Here is an 8,844-nt window from a genome sequence, read left to right on the forward strand (position 1 = left end):
CATTAAATGCTCCTTTCCTGAGCTTTAAAAGATTGTAATCCATACGTTTTGTGTTTTTCTTTGCTCATGCTTGCTTCTTACAGATTTGAAAGATTCAAAGTAACCTCGCTTAAAGTCAGTTCAACAATTGAGTCGATAACTGAGACGGGAGCAGCATCCCCACTGGCTTCTTCAACAGTGCCGGACAAGCTGCTCGACACTCAAGTGCATCTTAGAATTCCAGGTCTGCGGTGCATATATTTCAACACATTATTCATCCACTCAGAAACAGAGAAACTGAGGAAGGGACCTAGGGTATTTGCAGTTTATTGACGTGATGATGTGCTGAACCGCGCGTAAAAAAAAGGTGCCTAGCAGAGGATGGTTTCGATCCATCGACCTCTGGGTTATGGGCCCAGCACGCTTCCGCTGCGCCACTCTGCTGTCGCTTCTCAGCAGGCGCTCCTGCCCAACTGCGCTTTCTTCTCTGTGTAAAAACCACCGTTGACGAAACGCCTGCACGGTAAGGAAACTAAGGTGCTCTCTCTTCCTTATCGGTACGTGTGATATTGAGCCCAGTTACTTATCAGCGAAACACTGCAAAGCCAATTCGCTGGATAATTACATGCAAAGAATGATTCGTTTCAGGAAGGGGCACATGTCTCAGCCACGTTTAAGCAATCCAGATACACGTTTTCCAATGCAGCCTTTATTTCAATGGGTATTTCTCGAAAGCTTGTTTTGCACAAAAGAAAAGAAAACGAAAGCACATGGGGGAGAATATTTTAAAGCGGAGGATTTGACTTGTGAGAAACGGGTCGTGTTGTGTGTCTCGCCGCTTTCCAAGCCTCTGATTTCGAAGGTTGTCGTTCTTTCAGCCTCAAGTGCAGGAGATTCCAGAATATTAAAAAAGTGCCTCGATTTTTAAATCGCGGCTTTCAAACGAGGGTATCGCGGGGGCGCCCATCACACGTTGTGCAAAGGAGAAGAAATCGAAATCTCTTTCTGTGCTGTGGAGGAGATTCTCAAATGCTTGCATCCTGTTTCTTTCGCGTTATGAGGCGAGTGCGTGTATGGTTCTGGTTTCCATTTCCCTGATTCTTGTTGAAGAACCGGGGATTTAAGATGATAGAATCAGTTACCTCTGACAGAGGCAGCTTTGTTACTTACCGATCTTGAAGACATTCCTATGTACAATAGTAGCGCTGTGATAACTTTTACTAAAAACAGCAAGTGCCAGTCTATTAGCTGTTCTTGTCTTTGGCACTTCTTAAATTCCACATTTTTACAGCATATCTAAATGACTTATTTATGTTCTTTTTTTTTTTTACTGGCAAACACAGACGTGGATTGTTGCATATTTATTCCGTTCCGTCTCGGACTTCAGTTATGGCAATGAGCTAATATCGCAAGCAATACCTGGAAGGTGACGTTCCAAATTCGCATCTCTTTGGTTTGTGTTATGAATAGGAAATGCGATCCCTTCCAAATCGTACACTAACGTAGAGACACAGCGACAGAGAAGGAAGAAAAGAGGTACTCTTCAAGGCGTGTCTGGACACTGACTGAACCTCCCCCGTCCGTCAAGACATTTCTAATGTTTCAGGACAGAGATTCAGCCTTGGTCTTACCAACGACCTGCGTTTAAGTTTGTAAGTTATATATATATTTGTCGTTATTTGATTTCTGGCTTGCTAAAACAATTTAGCGGATTCCATCAGAAGCTTATTTTTCACTGAAGTACTGTACCATGTTCTTCATACAGGAACTATGCACACGTGCTTCTCAAGATCTCACAACGAAGGAAGTCACATTTGGACTTCGGCTTATTGGATTAAAGATTAAAGAGTACCGTAAGTGTGAAGTTTGCGCACAATTATTTGCGCTGTAAATAAAAAATATATATATTTGTAAGCAAAGAGATTTGTTGTTATTGGACTTATGAATAAATGGGTAGAAAGGAAGACCTTGTCAAAGGATTGTGACAACTTATGTGCGAAAAAACACGACGTTGCTTTATTGATTTTTAAATCTGAAAGTAGCATTTTGATATAAATCCGCTGCTTTTTCATTGATATGGGAAAGTTGGATTTGTGTCTCATAGTGCCCAAATAAAAGAGTATAATGTCCATTTTAATTAAACAACAATAATAAATGCTACTGCTGTAATAATAACAGTTACAGCAGTTGATCTTTTTTTATCATTCCTGTGAGTGTTTTCCTGCATCTGTTTTTTTTTTGTTCATGTGAGCAATAGACTGTCACCGGTGTGAGACAGCTTTTAAGTTAAGCTTAAAAGCCAGAGTGTAGATTCTCCTCCAGTGTCCAGCTGAAAAGACAGTCCCGAGCTCTCGGTGGGCTGAGCTTTACAGAGACAGAGCACAAAGGCTGTATGTAGAGTTGAGATGTCAGAAGAAGAGACAAAGTAAATACATCCGGCTGGTGCAAAATAGCTTGATTCTTAGAAATGAAGACACAATTTTAAAAAGTCCGTCTGTTAGATGTCATATCCTTTATGTACATATGTAATCTACAGATAGGAAAAGAAATGTTCTAATAAGGAAGTATATACTTTATGATTTGTTTTAGTTTTAAGGGAAGTTTTATGCTGACCATTCAATCCATCCATCTATCAATCAACTTGATTATACTCATTAAAATTATTGTTGAATCATATTTTGTACTATATAAAACATACTAGTGTACAGAAATCTCATTCTACAGCAGAATAAATACTTGCAGTATCTTTGTGCATCTTCATGTTCTGTTCTCTCAGAATCTGATCTGCCCACCTTCATCTAGATAATAATCACATAAATTGAAACCACGCATAGACATCATATCAGTGTTTAATAAAACATTACACAGAAGTGTATGAATTTCATTAGGCGTCAGCTAAACTGTCGTGAAAGAATCACACGGCTGGCAGGGAAGTGCCCCCTTCTGGTAAAATGCGATACTGCACTGAGCACAAAATTGACTGCTTGGAAGTATTTCAGTCTCGTTTGTGTTGCGTCATGTTCGTTATCCATCTGAGAATTCAAGAACAAGTCTTCATTGTTCACATTCAAGTTTTTCTTTAATTTGAAGAATAATGTCCAAGAGCCCAGCAGCTTTTAGAATGCTGCTCACTGTGGCGCGATCAAGCTCAATAGGAAATTAACACATTTGATTTTTCCTGCAGTCCGAATTAGTAGACAAGTAAAACATTTCTTGGCAGGAAAAAAAGTGTACCTGATCTTTGCATTTTTGCACAGAAATGCGTCCCTTACAAAAACAGGACACAGTTTGTTGGTAAAATTCCAAGTATGCAGGTATGACCAAAGTATACTGGGAGCTGTTCTTGGTGCTGCAACATTGTGAGCATTAAACCTATTACAGTATTCTCATGTCTAGCAGTTATTGATCTTAGTTGTAACTTAAGCTTTGGTTCTATAGGAATCAGCTGACCATGAGCCATACTTTTGTGTGACTTGTCTAGCTGAGAGAGAGGCAGCCTGACTGAATCTTCTTTATTTTCCTGAGGAATGAGCTGGGAAGCTGCTATATGGATGTGGATGGGAAGGTAAGAAGTGTTGTGAGAAAAATGGGCACAGGGCAGTCCTGACCTAACGATATGAAAGTGGACATAGGACAACAGTGTTTTTCCTAAACTTTTGAACTTCATTTGCAGTGTTATGAAGCAAGTTTCTAATATTTTCATTTTATCCTATTATTCCAAGGACTGTAACCTTCAATAATTCCTCAGTGACTTTCACACTTGACTTATTGTCTCTGAGTAGATGACGTTGCGGTAGGTGGGTGGGTGGTTATTTTCAGCTGTGGCTCACAGAAAACAGTTAGTTGCAATTCATAGACCTTAAACTCTTTTTTCACCATTTATTTCTTCCATTTATTTACCTGCCCCCTGAGGTGGAGAGTGTGTGGGGAGGGCATCAGCTTTAGAAAGAGGAAGCTGTAGCTGTATTATGGTTGTGTCAGTTTATTTTACTGTGTTTATCAAGCACAGCCTTCTGCCTTCAGGCTGTTCAGTGTTAGTGAAGACCTGCTGTGCCAGCTGTCCCTGATCAGAGTCAGTCGTTTCACACTGTTTGCGCAATTTGTGTTTCCATTATACCCCAGCCACTGTTCTGCATTGAATAGATCCAAATATTACTGCCAACAGTAAACAAATTACATTCCTGACCCGTGAACCGTGCATACAGGCTTCCAACAGCAGATTATCTCAATTTTTACAGCTGCTGTCAGTTTTTGTACATATTCATTGCTGAAAAGCACCACAGTGCTCCTCCGTGCACAGTAATACACAGCTGTGTCCTCAGCTGTGAGGCTGGAGATCTGTAAATACACATTGGAGCTGTCCTTTGATGCCGAGAACCGTCCTTCAAAGGCTGTGGCGTAGCGGTAATCAGATGAAGAGTAATAGTTAACTATCCACTCCAGCCCTCTCTCTGAAGATTGTCTAATCCAGCTCATAACATTACTGGCCACATTTAACCCACTGACAGCACATTTCAGCTGGAGACACTCCCCAGGTCTCTTTACTTCCAACTGGGACTGGGTCAGAACAATGTCGCACTGCACACCTAGTTAAAAAAAAAAAGATTTGCAAGAAACATGTAATCAGCAAAGTAAAGTAACTGTGATGTAACATATTGAGAAATCTGAGATAGAATTATATGTATATTAGATATACTTACATGTTACAGTTATCAGAACCACAGTCAAACAGACTTTGAATTCCATTTTCAGAATAAGCAGAGATGTAACTGATCAATGCCTTTAATTGCAATGACAGTGCTAGATCCTTGTATCTCGAAACAGGGAGAAGTGCTCGTTTAATAGAAAAAAATGTAATTTGTTTTGCATACAGGAAGTTGTATAGACCCACATGCAAAGTATCAGCTTTGCAGTCCTGGAGCTCAGTAAATAAAAAGAACATGCATAAATCATAAACTCTCAGATGGATCTTTATCCTTGAGAGAAAATACTTTTCTTTGTGGGTGTCATGATCATAAGCCCCTGCTCTTAAGGACGGTCCAGCCCTTCCTTGTTTACCTGACTTCCTGCACCTGCCTCCGGTTCCAGACCCTTTCCTACAAAAGCCAGATGCTCCTACCAAACTGGGTTCAGCTTTGGAAGATGGATGCCAGGAAGCCCGCTTACCAGCAAGCTCAGGAAAGGCTCGACAGCATAGGCTTCACAACGGCATCCTGACCATCTGGGTCCGGGGCTGGGAGCGCCTGGACCCGTTACCCTCTTCATTCCCCTGACCCTTCGCCGGATCCCGCTCCGGCTTTTAACTTCATCTTGTCTTTGTCACAGATTGACCACCCAGTTCTGGACATCAAACAAACCAACAGGCCATTAAAGCTGCCCTTCGGTCATCAAGCTAAAGGAAAAACTGAGCCCAGTTGTCACGACTCGTACCTCCTCCCGTAAGTGCCCTGGCATTCCCACGTTTACTGAACTCCACACACGCTCATCCAGGAACTAATTATCCAACCACGTCTCTCTCTCTTCACCAGCTTACCTACGCTCACTGTTGAGAAGTCTTCCACAGCTTTCTCTTCTGCGCGCTATTATTCTCAACCTGACTCCTTGATTACTCGACCCGGTTCTCCTACTTTTGACTTTGCTCTTGCTTTACGCCTTGGAGGCAAGAGCAAAGTCATGAAAAATTTGGAATCTTGGATTTACTTTTGCTCGAACTCACGGCTTCAGACAGGGTTCCAACTACTCACCCCTTTCAGAATTCCTGACACCAGTCCTGTCATCTGAAAAAACTGCAGTGTGTTAAGATGATTCTTGAGATCATGTCATTACAACGTGTCCTTCACTATTCAATGAAGGGATATGATATGATATGAATGAGTTGACTTTCAGGGCTGTTTTCTCAGTTTAAAGTAATGGCTTGATTTCACTCTCAGTGCTCTTGAGATTTTCACAGTCACAGAGGAAAATTTATTTTTTTATGCGAACACCTAATTTAATTGACCCAAATAGACCCAACTCCTCTGTAACCTTTCTTGTGTTCTAATTGTTGTGTTAAACATCAGATATAAATAAGAAAGAGATAGCTTGATAAATACAATCATTCTTCAAAACCAAAGCCCAGTGGACTGACTTTGTAAGTGCCTGAATTTAAAACACTTTTGAATGAGATCCATCATTACCTCATGTTGAAGACGTTCAAGACAGTAGCTATAACAGCATGTGTAGGCTGCAAAGGAACAGGTAAAGGTTTATTCCAGGCTGAAAGGAATTCAGTGTGAAATGAATCTTTACCTATTACCTGTGTTGCTCTGGTGTTTCAAAATGGCATATTGATCCAAGCATAAAGATGAAATTTTACGTCAAATCATTATTGCAGACATGAAACCGAGAGGACACGAAAAAGGAATATATAAATTAGTGAATAATGAAATAATAATAAACTAATAAAAGCAATAGTTCCAAATTGTGAGGAAGTAACATATCATATACAAAGTGCTACATTATTTATTTCTGATACTGTGATCCAAAAAGAAGTGTAAAGGTAAATGTTACATAATATTCCAAACAGTCGGTAATACGAGATGGCTGGTTAGTTCGCTGATTACAGTATTCATCTCGTTTTATAAGAGGGGAGCTGTCGTGTTTCTTTAATTAAACAAAAGCAGCCCTTGATTCGGGAAAGGGGGGGAGCGAGTTCAGTGCTTGTGAGGATTTTGTACAGACTCGTCATCTGTTTCCTTCACCGTGACTGTCTCGCACAGTAGTAAAGCGCGGTGTCGTCTGTCTGCAGGCTCCTCAGCTCCAGGTACGCTGTGGTGGAGCTGTCCGTGGAGGCCAGGGCTCGCCCTTGAATGGACTGGGCGTAGCTGATGTCCGCATTGTCTCCTCTGATGTACAGTAACCACTCGAAGGTCCTCCCGGGAGCTTGTCGAATCCAGTGCATATAATAGCTGCTACTTAGAGTAAAACCTGAGACACTGCAGGACAATTTCACCGTTTCCCCGGGTTTTTTAATCTCCGGTTGACTGGGCTGGGTCAAGACGATATCGGATCGGACACCTGTTAACAGAAAGCGAAACAGTCATTCAATAGGCAATAACACACAGCAAGAAAAAAAAGAAACTATCCGCTACAAAAAAAACTCACATGGCAGCACAAGCGATATTAACAGAGAAGTAAAAGCGAGCTGCTGCATCTTCACGATCGACAGGAGACCGCAGATTCTGAGATCACGGTGCCGAGGCTCCGCTTTATGAAGGTGAGCAAGAGAGTATATTTGCATAAAGTCTTCAATGGGAAACGCCTTTCTAGGGACTGTGAAATTAAAAGGCTACTATCTGAAACATTCCTGTTTAGTGTTGATAGCAAAGACTAATTTTACTGTATTATCACATTTACTGTTGCAGCGATCTTTTGCTGCGCCTTTCGCGAAAAAAAAAGTTATGGAAACTAGTTTTGTTTTTTTGTCCTTTTTTAACTCTGAATATATCATTAATTTAAAAGCCTGATTTATATTATACTCGTTTAGGCACTCGGCTTACGCAGTCGAGCAATATACGTTGGTATAGGGACACAAATGCAACCAACCGCAATTCAAACCTTTTTCATATACCAGACCCGCGTCCGGACCATCCCTCCTCTGGTGAAGCTTATTCTTTTGTTTTCGAACCAAATTCTATCAGTTTATAAAACAAATGAGTGCTCCCACTTGTAGATAAATACAGTTCTCAATAACTAAAGAAAATGGCTAGATACAAACTAGTCTAGACTTTCTGTGTTCTGCCGTTACGTTGGAGCAGTCCTTTGTGCTGAAATGTAGAAACAGGAAACCAGCACAACATATACCTTACGGTTGTGGCACCTACGGTCATACAGCTACGATTTAAAGTTGCGAACTACCTGGCTAACTCAGTTATTGACCAAACTAACCTAAAATTAAATTAGTTATTTGTTTTAAGCAGGTCCCCCAAGCAGCTCTGATCGTTTATCCGGGTGTTAATAATGACTGTTGGCCATGTGTGTATCTGAGTATGAGATACATGCTTCATTGAGCGGATCTTCAAGGCTTTTTTTTTCGTAACACCACAGAGCGCCTGTTTTCTTCTGTCAAAAATGCGGAAGTGCGCAGGCTCTGATAACAGTGAGGAAACCGCGGTGACTTCCTTAAGACAACAGAACTGGCCAAGGCGTTTCTCCACCGGGATTTCTCAGAGGAAGCGCAGATCTGCGTCGTCACTTCCGAGGTTGTGGTCAATAGTCGCTCCTGTATTTGTTTGGGAATAACGTCATGCATTAAAAGCTTGACCAGCGCAGTGATGACCCAAAAAATATTCTGTTCAATGAAAAAAGCAAATCCATATAAGGCCCAATGTCTGTTAAACAAGGCAACATTTTGAGTGGAGTTTAGTACAGGTTCAGAGATCGTGTTTTCTATGATATCATTGGCAATTGTTTTTATATTATATTACTCATAACACCAGAATTTGTTCTTTCCAATAAATATGTTCATTTTAAAATATTGTTTGTATTTTTGTACTCTTTCAAGAAATGACTGATTGAGCTCCTGAGTTCAAATAGCTTCTAAAACAATGAAATGCAAAAAAAAGAACATGATAATCCAAAAGGGCTGAATCTTTCCTCCTTGTGTGCTTTCTTATCCATTCCATATCCATTCTCATGAGTAAGAGATATTATTACTGTAACGCATACGGCCTCCTTTGCTTGCGAGAGCCGGCTTACCAGCGCGGTGACGTCACCGCCCTTCCCAGTGAATAGCAGGGACTGCAGCCACCGGGCTGAGGGGAGACTTCCCTTTGGCTCAAGAGACTGGGTCCCTGTTGAGTGATGCGGGAGGCCCGGGTTTGAGTC

General features: G+C 41.1%; 3 long non-coding RNA genes across 4 annotated transcripts in view; 2 read left to right on the forward strand and 1 right to left on the reverse strand.

Annotated features, from left to right (window-relative positions):
• The first annotated feature begins 252 nt into the window (after positions 1-252).
• LOC107077218 (uncharacterized) lies at positions 253-2,103 on the forward strand. Its single transcript, XR_011189353.1, has 3 exons — positions 253-502; positions 1,450-1,631; positions 1,745-2,103. It is a non-coding gene; the product is annotated as an uncharacterized lncRNA (long non-coding RNA).
• A 4,361-nt stretch (positions 2,104-6,464) lies between these two features.
• On the reverse strand, positions 6,465-8,062 carry LOC138238291 (uncharacterized). Of its 2 annotated transcripts, XR_011189350.1 has the most exons (3): positions 7,822-8,062; positions 7,123-7,224; positions 6,465-7,035 (listed from the first exon to the last, which is right to left on the reverse strand). It is a non-coding gene; the product is annotated as an uncharacterized lncRNA (long non-coding RNA). The 2 variants fall into 2 exon arrangements; XR_011189349.1 differs by lacking the exon at positions 7,822-8,062 and having other exon boundaries at positions 7,123-7,227.
• LOC138238292 (uncharacterized) overlaps positions 7,157-8,844 on the forward strand; it is a 7,681-nt gene continuing 5,993 nt past the window's right edge. Inside the window, exon 1 of the long non-coding RNA XR_011189352.1 lies at positions 7,157-7,234. This is a non-coding gene — a long non-coding RNA (uncharacterized lncRNA). The remainder of the gene's footprint in view (positions 7,235-8,844) is intronic.

Source organism: Lepisosteus oculatus, chromosome 4 (assembly GCF_040954835.1).
Source record: "Lepisosteus oculatus isolate fLepOcu1 chromosome 4, fLepOcu1.hap2, whole genome shotgun sequence".
NCBI classification, from domain to species: Eukaryota; Metazoa; Chordata; class Actinopteri; order Semionotiformes; family Lepisosteidae; genus Lepisosteus; species Lepisosteus oculatus.